Source organism: Bos javanicus, chromosome 7 (assembly GCF_032452875.1).
Source record: "Bos javanicus breed banteng chromosome 7, ARS-OSU_banteng_1.0, whole genome shotgun sequence".
Lineage (NCBI taxonomy): Eukaryota > Metazoa > Chordata > Mammalia > Artiodactyla > Bovidae > Bos > Bos javanicus.
This window is the reverse complement of record NC_083874.1, coordinates 71,553,274-71,569,596: the sequence shown is the minus strand read 5'-3', so window position 1 is coordinate 71,569,596 and position 16,323 is coordinate 71,553,274. Positions and strand designations below refer to the sequence as shown.

At 42.1% G+C, this 16,323-nt stretch overlaps 1 long non-coding RNA gene across 1 annotated transcript; it reads right to left on the bottom strand.

The window, feature by feature from the left end:
- Window positions 1-906: 906 nt before the first annotated feature.
- Window positions 907-12,058, bottom strand: LOC133251591 (uncharacterized). The gene is made up of 2 exons (XR_009737696.1): window positions 7,406-12,058; window positions 907-1,447 (listed from the first exon to the last, which is right to left on the bottom strand). It is a non-coding gene; the product is annotated as an uncharacterized LOC133251591 (long non-coding RNA).
- Window positions 12,059-16,323: the final 4,265 nt, after the last annotated feature.

Below are 16,323 nucleotides of genomic sequence, written 5' to 3'. Positions count from 1 at the left end.
GGGAAGTTCTGGGATCTCAAACTCATTATATGTAGGTCACTTTTCAGTCCAAGTTCTCCAAGTAAGTGAATGCTTACACAAGCTAACATATTAAGTCCAGAATCCCTGATAAGTATACCCAATCAGTGCCTTTGGCCTGTTATATCCCGCCTTTTTTGGTCTAACGCTCCTAGAATCCCATTCCCACATCTATTCACCAGGTTTCTGCCTATATAAATTAGAAAAATCTTGTAGTTCTTTTGGATTATACATTCTTTCTCCAGGTTCAGACTTTGTACTTGTTGCCTTGGAATGTGCTGGATCTGACCCTAGTTATGGGTCTAGTGGCAGCGAAGAGCAGTAAGGTAGGGCTTAAAGAGTATAGGTGTCTCCTTCAGTCACCTGTCTCAGGTGAGGCTATTCCAGGGACTTCAAGCAAAGGAAGCCCAATCTCAGACACAGAAGGGGAAGGCTCAGAGTGACTTAGGGGTTAAGATTCTCAGTTTCATCTGAGTCCACCTGGACGTCCTCATTCCAAGTCCAGAGGACACTTCCCCAATCCTCATCCTGACTTTCACTGTGGGACATCAGCTGTGAACTCAATCTACATTAAATTCTGCAACCTTCACAATGAAATCCTGTGTCTGAGTTAGTAACTCTGATGGATCTGGGATACCTTTAGGGGCTGTCATAGACCCTCTCTAGTTCTCTGATTGGGACTTGAGCTGAGATGTTAAAGGGCTGAGTGTGTTTTCTTTCTGTAAGCACTCCGGAGCACTCAGAAGGAGGCATCTCACCCCACAGTCCTTGTAGTCACTGTTATTCCAGCAGCCACTTGGGTCCCCCAGTGTACCTGTCGAGTCTGGCTCAACAAGCCAGGGTTTCCTGAAAGCGCGATATGGCAAAAGAATAAGAAAGACACAAGAATTGAAAGCAAGGGTCAGGGGACCAACACCGCTCCGAGGTGAAGGTGCCCAAACTGATCAAGTCAGCTTTATTAGATGTTTTCAGGCAGGGGAGTACGTGCAAGGGAGAACGTGCTCTCAGAAGCATATGGAGCCATATGGCTGTTACACACAGGCTAGGAATGTGACATGAAGATTAAGAAAGATTTACTTTTAACTAACAATCTATGTTGCTGTCTAAATAACAAAGCTCCAGATACAAAACACATTTGACTCAGAGACGCCAGGTCATGGAACAGCCTGATGGCTTCCCACCTCCAGGCACACATCCTGCTTTCAAGATGTTTTTCTGTTCCCTCTGGACTTAATCCAGGAGTCATATGTCTTGAGGTGTCTTGTCTGCAAGATTGATAATGCTTTTGCATGCCTTTCCTGGGGTCTGCTTTTTCTCTCTTGTACTTGCTTCCTACATCTCCCCCTTTTTTTTTCAGCAAGCGAAGTAATTGTAAGAAAGGCTAATTTTTGTTGGTGATGTTGTTGTCATCTCGTTGTTCTTCTCCAGACTACACAGAAGCAAAAGAAAACAATTAAAATTATAGCACAGGTTAACATAATTCAATATCCATAGGCCTTGTTCTGTTTAAGAGGATTTAGAGAGGATATACCATTAGTAACGCTGCTGCTGCTGCTAAGTCGCTCAGTCATGCCCAACTCTTAGCAACACCATGGACTGGAGCCTACCAGGCTCCTCCATCCATGGGATTTTCCTGGCATTAGTAATAGTATCAAGTAAATTAGATCCAGACATTATATCCAACTTTTTATTAAAGGTTTTTAATATATCATGTTGTATCTCTTAAATATCTAGAGAAATATTTTCTTGATTTAATAAATGTTGCTTGATTTTGTCCCAATTAAACCTTGACTGATTGTATTTATGTGCTGTAACACAAAAAGAGGTGTAATTCCAATCACATTTTAATCTTAGCTGCTTTTGTAAACTAACCAGTTGATCTCCCAATAGTATTACTATCTGTTGGAGATCAGCCACCTGAGAAGCTAATTTTCCATCTATTTTTTGTTGAGTGGGCCATAAAATGTCAGCATCCTTATGCCATTCTTGTACAAACTGTACTACTTGAACAGATTGATGTAAAGCTACTCCAGCCACCACAGCAGTGGTAGTGATAGCCATAATACCTAAAATAGCAGCTATAAGCATTCCAATGAATCTTTTGGCACATTTTAAACCTTTAATAATTTATTTAATGGCATACAGTGTAGGACTTTCTTGCCAAGATTCTTTGTAAATCTATTGGTATCCAAATGTCCACTCTAGTTTTAAGAATACTCTGTAAGCTGTCACTGGATGGGATAGTATTATTTAAACATGTGTAAAAGGAACACTGTAAACAATTTTACAAGGACTGATGCTAAAGCTGAAACTCTAATACTCTGGCCACCTCATGTGAAGAGTTGACTCATTGGAAAAGACCCTGATGCTGGGAGGGATTGGGGGCAGGAGGAGAAGGGGACAACAGAGGATGAGATGGCTGGATGGCATCACCGACTCGATGGACATGAGTTTGAGTAAACTCCAGGAGTTAGTGATGGATAGGGAGGCCTGGCGTGCTGCAATTCATGGGGTCGCAAAGAGTCGGACATGACTGAGCAACTGAACTGAACTGAACTCAAACAATTTATAAGTCCTGTAATTTTATCATAATTAGCTGGACTGACCATGAATACAAAAGGAAGTCTAACACAAGCTTGGATATTATGAGTAGAGTTTTTTGTAAAAGTTGTTTTAGGATCATTTAAAATATATTCAGTGTATCACCCGTTCCATGTCTCAGGAATTTTCAAAGCCATAGGTATTTTCCAGATCTCATTATTAATAGGATGATATTCATAATATTCATAATAGGATCTCATTATGAACTAGATATGGAAAGGGAGGGGCAAATCCTACCCCATGCAAAACCAAAGATTCATTACCAAATGTATTAAGAGTCCCATTAAAAAGCAGAGACATTACTTGCCAACAAAGGTCCATCTAGTCAAGGCTATGGTTTTCCAGTAGTCATGTATGGATGTGAGAGCTGGACTGTAAAGAAAGTTGAGCACTGAAGAATTGATGCATTTGAACTGTGGTGTTGGAGAAGACTCTTGAGAGTCCCTTGGACTGCAAGGAGATCCAACCAGTCCATCCTAAAGGAGACCAGTCCTGAATGTTCATTGGAAGGACTGATGCTGAAGCTGAGACTCCAATACTTTGGCCACCTGTTGCGAAGAGCTGACTCATTTGAAAGGACCCTGATGCTGGGAAAGATTGAAGGCAGGAGGAGAAGGGGACAACAGAGGATGAGATGGTTGGATGGCATCACTGACTCAATGGACATGAGTTTGAGTAAACTCTGGGAGTTGGTGATGGACAGGGAGACCTGGCGTGCTGCAGTCCATGGGGTCTCAAAGAGTTGGACACAACAGCAACTGAACTGAACTGAACTGAAGAGTCCCTTGGTATACCCAAGGACTGGGGATATTGGTGTCTTTTAATTTTGGAGTCCCTCTGGGTCCCCAAACAATTATGGGACCTTCAGTAGTATTGATCAATAGATGGCCTTCTGCTCCTTTACAATTATTCCATTGTATCCAATCTTCTATTCCATGTCCTATCCTCATAATACATTCTGGAATATCAGGAGGACTATAATGTATTATGTTATTTTCCTTTTCTAAAAATGTGAGAGCGGTTACAAGGAAAAAGGAAGTCTTATCATCTTTAGTAGATTTAACAACAGATAACCATTTTTGGATAATCTGTTTTTAAATAGATCTCTCCATGTCCAATGCAAATAGGGGTACTTTCAGACCCAATAGTGTAATTATTTAATATATATCCTGCTTCTTTTGGTTTATCTGGGAAACTTTGATCATAGGGGCTGGGAAGCCAAGTTGAGTCATTGACAAAAATGGGAACTGTTGAATCTTCCCATGTAACTGGTCGTAATAGAGGTGGGTTAGGGACATAGAAAGAAAGAAAGTGAAGTCACTCAGTCACGTCCGACTCTTTGCGGCCCCATGGACTGTAGCCTACGAGGCTCCTCCATCCATGGAATTTTCCAGGCAAGAGTACTGGAGTGGGTTGCCATTTCCTTCTACAGGGGATCTTTCCCACCCAGGGATCGAACCCAGGTCTCCCGCGTTGCAAGCAGACACATTTACCGTCTGAGCCACCAGGGAAGCTCACTCCCAATATTAATAACTGGAATTAGCCTGTACACTTACTGCCATTGTTAACAATGTTACCATGGCCAAGAACAGGCTGTCAGGTGTTTTAGCAAGTTTTCGCCTATGTACTATCTTTTCAGCTTCTTGGGATAGCTTCTTTATTTGTCCCCATGTTGGTAGAGTGGTGCTCTGTGTCCGTTTAGTTTTGGATGGACCTGGTCTAAGTATTAATTGAGACCTGGCTCCAGTCGGTGGCTCAAACGGGGGATCTATGTCAAACCATATTCTTTTCTTTCTAATACCAGATTTTTCATTTTGGGATACAGGGATGTTCATTGTCCTCTGTCAAAATAAGAGCATAACCTCGTCCTTGTTTAAGCATAAGCCCTGTTTTCCACTGTTTATCATCCTTCCACATTATTTTTTGGTGAACTGTCTGTGTTTGTTATTTTTTACCAGTTATTTCATGAGATGTTTGTACTTCATCCCAATGTACTTCAGCTGCTGGCTCTTCATTACTTCCCCTAATATAAATAAATAATAAATTTAATATAAAATAAATAAATTTAATATAAAAAGGGCTATAGCAAGTTTATTTTTAGGGAAGTTAGGCCCTAATGCATACCTCTTTCTCCCTTTTTGTTTTAATAATATTTGTTTTAATGGGTGGTGGTCTCTTTTTACTGTCATTTGACCTTGAGGATTATGGGGAATTCCAGTTATATGTTGAATTGACCAATCTTCAAAAAATAATTTTTAAGTATGGCTTTTATACACTGGGCCATTATCTGATAGTTTTGGGGAGTCCCATATATGCAAAGGCTTGTTTAAAATGAGAAATGCAATGGAAAGTAGTCTCTCCTACATGATATGAAGCAAAAATCATTCCTGAAAATGTGTCAATACATGAATCAGTCCAGAATTTCCAAAAGATGGCATATGAGTTACATCTGTTTGCCATATAACATTGGGGTATAATCCTCAAGGATTAACGCCTTCCGGTAAAGATGGGATGACGTTAGTTTGTTGACATGTAGGGCATTGTGGCAATGGCACCCCACTCCAGTACTCTTGCCTGGGAAATCCCATGGACGGAGGAGCCTGGTAGGCTGCAGTCCATGGGGTCACTAAGAGTCAGACACAACTGAGCGACTTCACTTTCACTTTTCACTTTCATGCATTGGAGAAGGAAATGGCAACCCACTCCAGTGTTCTTGCCTGGAGAATCCCAAGGACAGGGGAGCCTGGTGGGCTGCCATCTATGGGGTCTCACAGAGTCGGACATGACTGAAGCGACTTAGCAGCAGTAGCAGCAGGGCATTGTGAGATGATGTCACAGCAACAATGTTTGTTGCCGTGAAATTTGAAATTTATATTGTTGTCTTCTTACATTGTATGAGTTAATTCATGAAATTGAGTGGGTGTCATAAAAGAGATAAGTCTGGTATCTATTGTCTCATTATCAGCCACTAATGGTCCAGGAAGTTGGGAATGGGAACGAATATGGGTAATATAGAAAGGATAAGTCCTATTATTTATTACTGATTGTACTTTTTAAATATTTGATATATTATTAAATTGGACGTAGGGATTGTAATCAATCTGAGATGTGACTTTTATAGCATATTGGGAATCAGAAACAATATTAATGGGGGCATTTATATCTATCAAAACAGTAAGAATAACATCTAATTTAGCTTTTTGTACAGAAGAATATTGGGATTGTCAAATTTTTTCTATAGGGCTGAAATATCCAGATTTAAAATCTTTGTTTGCATCTGTAAAATAAATATCAGCATCTTTTATAGGGTCTGATTTAGTAATCTTGGGTAGTATCAGGGTATGTTTTTTTAGAAAATTAATAAGTTTAGATGACGGAAAATGACAATCAATATTACTTATAAAATTAGAGAGAGCCATTTGCCTTTCAATATTTTGCATATATAAATTTCAATTTATTCCTTTGAAAGAGGGACTATAATATTATGTGGATCATATCCGGGAAGATGTTGAGTACGATTATGTATTTTAAAAATCAGTTTGCTGATCATATCTATATAGGTGGTTAGCAATTTTACTTGTTTATGAGGTAAAAATACCCATTCAAATATAGCTTCTGTTAACATTCTCCATTTTCCTGATTTTTTCTTTATAACAAACACAGGAGAATTCCAGGGGCTAGTAAATTCTATGACATGTCCCAGTTCTTTCTGTTCATTAACTAATGTGGTTAAACCTTCTAGTTTTTCTTTTGTTAAGGGCCTGAACTCCAAAATATGCACCAGATCAATTGTTCTAAAGAAATGTTAACGGGGCGGGGGTGGGGGTCAGGGTGGATTGGCGGCTGCATTCCTATCAGCTTGCTGACTAGCCTCATCTTGTCACCATCTCCTAAATTGTAAAAATTCAGAAGTAGTTAAACAGGTCCTAGCAACCATCTCCCAATCATGAGGGATCAATCTTTCTGCCTGTGACACACCTTGAATCAGTCCCATAGTATAAAGAGAATTAGTTCCATATTGAGTACAAGCCTGTTTGATCTCTTTAATAGTTTTGAAAGTAAAGGGCTATAATCATAATTTAATCCTCTATGTGGGAATTGAGGTCTGGGTGGAACCTGTGTCACTATTACAGGAAGAGCTAAAGTATCTTCATCACCTTGTAACTGAGCCATACGAACTCCCCTATGAAATGGAGAGATCGGATTGGGAAGGGTTACTTGTGGCTTTAACATAAAGCCATCATCTCAAGGAGTCTCCAGATCAAAAGGAGGAAGCTCACCCAAGGGGTGCAGATGGGTGAGCTGTTCTAGCAAACAAAATTTGTTCATTACTTCCATAACATTTCCCTCTTTTAATTTTTGCTTTTAAAGGTTTTTTCTCCTCCTCTGAATCACTGTTATCATATATATGTAACTCTTCTAATTGTGTCTCTGTTTGAGAAGTGGAATCATCAGACTCAGAGACCTTGGATTGTAGTGGACCCAAAGCTGTGAGAATGAGATTTCCTAATGACCATACTGACAAGGGTATTTTTTCTCTACTTTCATAAGCTCGGCGCAAGCAATGCACTACTTCTTGCCATTCTTTATACCTTAAAGTTCCTTTAGCTGGATCAAGCCAATAGCAATGTTTTTCAATAGCAGAAAATAAGTCTAACAGCAGACTGAGAGACTTGCACTCCCGAGCTTTTCAACAAAGTCTTTAAGACTGGCATATATTCTGCATGCTTAGAAGGATTTTGCCCCATTGTTACCCTCATTCACAAATCCACGGGGGTGTACTTACCAAGTACTTCATTCGTTCATACACGGGGGTGTACTTACCAAGTACTTCATTCGTCCACTGCACCAGCTGGATTTCCCTGTGTTCTCCACTGCTCTGAGCTGAGCCTCATAGGCTGATTTCACTTTCAGATCCCTGTTCGGCCGCCACTTTGTCGAGTCCAGCTCAACAAGCCAGGGTTTCCCGAAAGCACAATACAGAGAAAGAATGAGAAAGAGACAAGAATTGAAAGCGAGGATCAGGGGACCAACACTGCTCCGAGGTGAAGGTGCCCAAACTGATCAAGTCAGCTTTATTAGATGTTTTCAGGCAGGGGAGTACGTGCAAGGGAGAACGTGCTCTCAGAAGCAAATGGAGCCATATGGCTGTTACACACAGGCTAGGAATGTGACATGAAGATTAACTAAGAAAGACTTAGTTTTAACTAATGATTTAGGTTGCTGTCTAAATAACAAAGCCCCAGATACAAAACACATTTGACTCAGCGACGCCAGGTCATGGAACAGCCTGATGGCTTCCCACCTCCAGGCACACATCCTGCTTTCAAGATGTTTTTCTGTTCCCTCTGGACTTAATCCAAGAGTCATATGTCTTGAGGTGTCTTGTCTGCAAGATTGATAATGCTTTTGCATGCCTTTCCTGGGGTCTGCTTTTTCTCTCTTGTACTTGCTTCCTACAGTACCTGCTTTAGGAGATTTTCTTTTTTTTTTTTTTTGGCTGCACCTTGTGGCATGCAGGATCTCAGTTCCCCAACAAGGGATTGAACCTATACCCCCTGCAGTGGAAGTCCCCAGGAGGTTCCTTATCACAATAATCTACAGCCAATAATTTGATTAATCAGGGCCACTCCATGCCATGAGTTACTAGCATCTCATTTCCATGACAAGGAGTTCAACACTGCACTCAAGTCTAAAGACAAACCCAAACACCTAAAAAAGGAGGTCTGTTTCCTGAGATCCCTTGTTCCAATTTCTGCATCAGTCAAGGTTCAGTCAGGAGACACAAACGCCACCAGTTACTTTTGCAGAAAGAATTTAAAGAACTGTCAACCAGGTATCAGAGAAGACAATGGCAACCCACTCCAGTACTCTTGCCTGGAGAATCCCAGGGATGGGGGAGCCTGGTGGCCTGCCGTCTATGGGGCCGAACAGAGTCGGACACGACTGAAGCGACTTAGCAGCAGCAGCAGCACCCAGGTATTAGAGAACTAGAAAGGTAAAAGGAATACTGTAGTAAACACAGAAAGCAGTTACCATCCCTAGGGCTTGGAAAATAGGAGAAGAGCTCAGGATTAATAGAATTTAGAAGCTTGGATTAGGGGTCCCATGGAGCTGGGACAGAGACGGCATTAGCCAGCTGATACATGTATTTTCTTGGGCTGCAAAATCACTGCAGATGGTGACGGCAGCCATGAAATTAAAAGATGCTTGCTCCTTGGAAGGAAAGGGGTGACAAACCTTGATGGCATATGCAAAAGCAGAGACATCACTTTGCCAACAAAGGTCTGTATAGTCAAAGCTATGTTTTTTCCAGTAATTATGTGTGGATGTGAGAGTTGGACCATAAAGAAGGCTGAGCACCGAAGAATTGATGCTTTCGAACTGTGGTGTTAGAGATGACTTTCAAGAGTCCCTTGTACTGCAGTGAGTTCAAACCAGTTAACCCTAAAGGAAATCAGTCCTGAATATTCATTGGAAGGACTGATGCTGAAGCTGAAGCTCCAATTACTTTGGCCACCTGATATGAAGAACTGACTCATTGGAAAAGACCCTGATGCTGGAAAAGATTGAGGGCAGGAGGAGAAAGGACACAGGATAAGATGGTTGGAAGGTATCACCGACATGAGTTTGAACAATTCCAGGAGATAGTGAAGGACAAGGAAGTGCAGTCTGTGAGGTTTCAAGGAGTCAGACACAACTGAGTTACTGAACAACAATAACAGGTATGTCTGAAGAAGCATAATGAGGCTGGTTCTGAGATTGTGGGAAAAATGTAAACTTAAACAAGCTGCTCCTACAGGAAATAAATGTCATTCCCAGGGTGAGGGACTGTTGCTTGGGTGAGGCTGAGAGTAACAGAAGCAAAACAGAAACAAGCAAGCTCTTTGCGACTCCTTTAGACTCCTAATTCTCTTCTAGAGCCCCCTACAGGCAGACTAACAGAAGGTCCAGTGGCAGAGGAGAAACGTCATTTGCAGAGTCCCAGCCCTGACATCACATAGCTCAGTTTGAAACTAAGACTACAGCTTAATATCAATCAACTCTGTGTGTGTGTGTAGCGGGAGTGGGGTAGAGTGGAGGGGTTGTTCATGTGTGTATGTGAGTTTCTGTGTGTTTTATAAACCATTTAAAAATAGTTCCCAACATCATGATTCCTCCCTCCATACCTCAGCATGCATCCGCTAAGAATAAGGATGTTATCCTACATAACCACAAAACCACTATTCACACACAAGAAAATTATCAATAATTCCCTGCTAACTGCTAAGTCACTTCAGTCGTGTCCGACTCCGTGCGACCCCAGAGACGGCAGCCCACCAGGCTCCCCTATCCCTGGGATTCTCCAGGCAAGAACACTGGAGTGGGTTGCCATTTCCTTCTCCAATGCAGGAAAGTGAAAAGTGAAAGGGAAGTCACTCAGTCGTGTCTGACCCTCAGCAACTCCATGGACTGTAGCCTACCAGGCTCCTCCGTCCATGGGATTTTCCAGGCAAGAGTACTGGAGTGGGGTGCCATTGCCTTCTCCCAATAATTCCCTAATATTGTCTAATACTCAGACCATATTCAGACTTCTTCCAATTGCCCCCCAAATATTTTTTATTCCTAATTTTTTAAACCTCTTTTTAATATTTCTATGACATTAATATTTTGAAGAATGCCTCACTCTCTGAACTGATTGTTTTCTCCTGTTTTGTTTACTGAGTGTCTCTATTCCCTACGCTTTCTGCTAATCAGAGGTCAGGTGTGAAGGTTTAATTATAGTCAGGTTAAACCCTGGATGTATCATGTAAACGTCAGGTTTCATGCACTTGGTAATGCTAAATTTCCGTCCTTAATTAACAGAGTGGCCACCAAATCTCTCCATTATAAAGGTATATTTTTCCCTTTGAGGTTTTTAAGAGCATGTTTTACTTTTAAAATGTGAAACAGATATATGGTAAATTGAGACAGTACAGTGAAGGCTGTACCTCCCACCCCATCTCAGCTCCACAGTTCTCTTCCTAAGAGGCAGCCACGGCTACCAGGTTACATGTCTTTAAAGAGTGGTTAAAAATGTGTGTGCACATAAACTTTTATCTTCATAATCAGTAGCACATTAGACAGACTCTTGTGTGCTTTTTAAATTTATCATACCTATAATAAAGTGGATGAGATGTGTAGAGTTAAGTGTCTTCTGAGTATTTCTTAAATCTGCAGAAATCTTTTAAAATACAAGACTTAGAGAAATTAATCTCTTTCCACATCACAGCAGCTAACAGAATAAAACATTTCTTTCTAACCACAAGGTAAATCTCATTTATGCAGTTTCAACAAGCCTCATTCCCTCAATCTGGGATGTCTGCACTTCCTCTCAGCCAAAAGGCAGGGACAGACCCTGTATTTTACATATTCCCTCCCAAAATTATGCTGGCAAAGCATGGCAAAGATTTGCCTTCTATACTCATAGGCTACTTTCTCTAAGCTTGATTCTACAAACCAGAAGGCTCTAGACTTTCTTAACAGAACATCTCCCTCAAATCAAACGTTTGTTCATTTTTCGATCCACAAACTGAGTTGAGAGAAATCTCATCAAGAGGTTTTTGCATCAGATTCCAAAATGAAGTCTCTCCAACTGAAGCCTTTCAAGTTACATCTGGAAACTGGTTGGATCTTTTCTGGGTCATTTCCCATTGAATAAGTGGTGTCTATTTTGGTCTGACTTCATTTGTGCTGGGACTGTAGCTGGCTCAGGCCTTTAACTTTCCTGAAACCTCAGACCAGAAAAGCCCCTTAGAATTCTCTGGTTCTTCTTTTTCTTCCCATGAAAACTATGCTTGTTGAAGCCCTCTGTCCAGCTAAACATGGCCAAGAAGAAGGAACTTAAGCCTGGGCAAGTTCTGAGCTCTCATCCCAGTGCTGCCCCTCTCTCACTGTGTGACCTTGGGAAGACAGCCTCGCTTCCGGACCCCAGTTCCTTCAACTGTACAAGAGGGGAGATACTTGTCCCAAAAGTGGAAGACTGCAACAGACTGTTCTTTGAGAATGTTTTTTTTTTAAGTAAGTATATAATTGTCGGGTGAGGCGGGGGGGGCGGGTATTATTATTAGCTCCCTAAACTCTCTGCCACATCCCCAGATCTGACTCATCTATCAGAGCAAAAGAATTTCTAAGAAGCACAACACAGCATTTTTTTATTTTTTATTTTATTGAGTGTTAAGTAAATGATATCTATTGTTTTAAAAATCAAATTATTCCAAAAGACATAAGAGAAAAGATACAACTCTCTCTTATTGCTATTTTCCAGTTCCTCTCTCAGAGACAACTTTTGCTGTTACAACTTTTTGTATATCCTCCTAGAGACAGAATATGCTCATATATCCATATGCACCTGTGTTTTCCTCACCTCTTATTTTAAAATTTTTTTATTTATTTATTTTTGGCTGTGCTGCATCTTCACTGCTGTTGTGGTGGGGGCTACTCTCTAGTTGCGGTGCACAGGCTTCTCACTGTGATCGCTTCTCCTGTTGTGGAGCACAGGCTCCGGGGCACACAGGTTTCAATAGCTGTAGTTCTCGGGCTCCAGAGCACAGGCTCAGTAGTTGTCGTGCACAGGCTTAGTTGCTCTGTGGCATATGGGATCTTCCCAGACCAGGGATCAAACTCATGTCTCCTGCATTGGCAGGCAGATTCTTTACCACTGAGCCACCAGGGAAGCCTCTCCTCTTCTTTTTTAAGTTTGAATGGCAGCAAACTATACACACCATTCTGTTCCTTATTTTTATAACTAAACAGTATGTCTTGGAGAAAATTCCATAACAGTATATAGAGTTCTGCCTGTGTGTGTATGTGTGTGTATACATACATACATACATACATACATATATATATATATACACACACACATATATATATAATTCTTTCTTTAATTAGTCCCCTATTGCTTAACATTTAAATTGTTTCCAGTCTTTTATTAGTTCAAACAAGGTTGCAATGGATACCCTTATGAATATTTCCAGGATAAACTACTGGACATAGAACACCTATATTTAAAAAATAGTGTATTTTGAATTTTTATAAATCTGCAAAGCTTTCCTTGCAATTCAACTATCATCTTGTTTCATTCTAAGTGTTACAACTCCCAGGGCAGGGAATCTTCACTCCAGCATTGTGATCTTCCCTTGGGAAAGTAGCAAGTCTCCTTTGTGAACAGCTGTCTCCCCAGTGTTGCCACATATTAAGACCCCATCTGGAATGATCTCATTCTGGAGACTTCACAACCTCAAAGTCCCTTGTTGAATGTAAGCACTGACAACTTGGATCGTGAACATTAGCTATTTGGAATGATTCAACAATCATTTTAAAACCCTTTTTGTACCAAAATCTGAAAAAGGAAAGGTTGAAAAAGGCACAGAGGAAGACCAGGAAGGCCTGTATTTAATCATGTGTGGAAGTCAAAAGATCTCGGGCTTTATCTTGACTTCACAACTACCTACCAAGTCACTGAAGGTCTCTGGATCTCTTTGTCCTTGTGTGTGAAGTGAAGACCTTGGACCAAATTATTTCTCAAGACCTTTCCTCCTTTGAGATTCTGAAGACTTCAGTTCAGTTCAGTTCAGTCGCTCAGTCGTGTCCAACTCTTTGCGACCCCATGAATTGCAGCATGCCAGGCCTCCCTGTTCATCACCAACTCCCGGAGTTCACTCAGACTCACGTCCATTGAGTCAGTGATGCCATCCAGCCATCTCATCCTCTGGTGTCCCCTTCTCCTCCTGTCCCCAATCCCTCCCAGCATCAGGGTCTTTTCCAATGAGTCAACTCTTCGCATGAGGTGGCCAAAGTATTGGAGTTTCAGCTTCAGCATCAGTCCTTCCAATGAACACAGTCTTGATTCCAGCTTGTGTTTCTTCCAGTCTGGAAAAGGTCAGTTTTCATTCCAATCCCAAAGAAAGGCAATGCCACAGAATGTTCAAACTACCACACAATTGCACTCATCTCAGTAAAGTAATGCTCAAAATTCTCCAAGCCAGGCTTCAGCAATAGGTGAACTGTGAACTTCCAGTTGTTCAAGCTGGTTTTAGAAAAGGCAGAGGAACCAGAGATCAAATTGCCAACATCCGCTGGATAATCGAAAAAGCAAGAGAGTTCCAGAAAAACATCTATTTCTGCTTTATTGACTATGCCAAAACCTTTGACTGTGTGGATCACAATAAACGGTGAAAAATTCTGAAAGAGATGGGAATACTAGACACCTGACCTGCCTCTTGAGAAACCTATATGCAGGTCAGGAAGCAACAGTTAGAACTGGACATGGAACAACAGGCTGGTTCCAAATAGGAAAAGGAGTACATCAAGGCTGTATATTGTCACCCTGCTTATTTAACTTCTATGCAGAGTACATCATGAGAAACGCTGGGCTGGAAGAAGCACAAGCTGGAATCAAGATTGCCGGGAGAAATATCAATAACCTCAGATATGCAGATGACACCACCCTTACGGCAGAAAGTGAAGAGGAACTCAAAAGCCTCTTGATGAAAGTGAAAGTGGAGAGTGAAAAAGTTGGCTTAAAGCTCAGCATTCAGAAAATGAAGATCATGGCATCTGGTCCCATCACTTCATGGGAAATAGATGGGGAAACAGTGGAAACAGTGTCAGACTTTATTTTGGGGGGCTCCAAAATCACTGCAGATGGTGACTGCAGCCATGAAATTAAAAGACGCTTACTCCTTGGAAGGAAAGTTATGACCAACCTAGATAGCATATTCAAAAGCAGAGACATTACTTTGCCAATAAAGGTCCGTCTAGTCAAGGGTATGGTTTTTCCTGTGGTCATGTATGGATGTGAGAGTTGGACTGTGAAAAAGGCTGAGCGCTGAAAAATTGATGCTTTTGAACTGTGGTGTTGGAAAAGACTCCTGAGAGTCCCTTGGACTGTAAGGAGATCCAACCAGTCCATTCTGAAGGAGATCAGCCCTGGGATTTCTTTGGAAGGAATGATGCTAAAGCTGAAACTCCAGTACTTTGGCCACCTCATGCGAAGAGTTGACTCATTGGAAAAGACTCTGCTGCTGGGAGGGATTGGGGGCAGGAGGAGAAGGGGACACCAGAGGATGAGATGGCTGGATGGCATCACTGACTCGATGGACGTGAGCCTGAGTGAACTCCGGGAGTTGATGATGGACAGGGAGGCCTGGCGTGCTGCAATTCATGGAGTCTCAAAGAGTCGGACACGACTGAGCGACTGAACTGAAATGATGATGATTTCAAATAGCGCCTTGATGTCACTAAACTCAGACTTGGGAAAAGAGGCAAAGAATTGGCTGCTGGCTCCAGAAAACCACCAGCAATGGATTCAAAGCAAGCATTTCCTTCAGCAAGCATGTCCTGAATTGAGAGGATTTCATGAAAGGGGAGAGATTTGAACCAGGGATTAAGGGAAATTGAATTAGGACACTTTTCATGATAACTGACAGAAACAATCCAAACTAGCTCAAGCGGGGTGAGAGAGAACATAGAATGTGAATGCTTTAGCACAAGTCTCTGAACAAAAGGCTCTAATAACGTGGTCACAGGCTTGCAGCAGGCCCTCTCTAAGTGGCAGGCTCCCTGCCGGTGGCGGTCCAGGGCTCTGTACTTAGCGTTAACAGTTCAGAAGAGTGCCCTCCCATGGAGAGCCCATGGAAAGCCTGGCTGGCTTGGCTTAGATGGCTGGCTGGTTCACATCCAGCCCCTGGCTCTTAACTGGACACAGAAGGAAAGGTCCACACACCTGGGCAGGCAGGGCACTGTTCCTCTACCACTCAAACACATGAGAGTCATCCAGTACAAATGCCCCAAAGGCCAGAGGGATGCTGGGTAGATAGGAGAATGCATTTCTATTAGAAATATGGGTAAGGCTTTGTGGAGGGGCAGAAGAGCAGGTGATAATTAGAGGGAACTGCGTAAGTGGAGGTGCAGAAACATACAAGGGTAAAGGTGCATTTGGGAGCCAGCAAGAAGACCACCTGACCAAAGCGGAGGGGGCGGGGAGCAGGAGGGGAGGCAGCAGTTTTCAAAGAAAGGTGACGTTGCCCCTCTTGGGATGTTTGGCAATGTGTGGAGTTATTTTTGGTTGTCACAACTAGGGTTAGAGGCCTGAGTACTATCACCTAGAGAGTAGAGGCCAGCGGTAACATCCAACAGGGCACAGGACAGTCCCCACAGTGGAGACTCATCCAGCCCCAGACGTCACTAAGGCCAAGACTGAGGAACACCATCACATGGGAAGTGCAGGAGAAATGTCTGGGAGGATGACAAATCACAGAGGGCTTTCAGTTACTGAGGCACAAAAAGGCTAAGGATTGAGGCATTATCCTATGGCTGTTACACAGGGAGCAACAGGAAGATGTTGAGAAAGGCTCACATGGCTCTTACATACTCTGTTCCTGCTGCTTGACACCTCTCCGGCACCTCCTCTGCCCTTGGCACAGCTGGCTCTTTTTCATTCCTGTGCGGCTCACCTTAAATGTTACCTACGTGAACAATCTTCCCTGACTTCCCAATCAAAATAAGCTCTCTTGCAGACTCCACACCATCATTTTCTCCCACAGTTCCCTCTTCTTTTCCTTCATAACTCTTACCATGATTTTGAATTCTGTGTTTATTTGAGTGCTGGTAGAGCATCCGTCTTTGCATAAGCAGAGACCTTGTGTATCCGTTCACAACTGTGACCCTCAACATCAGAGT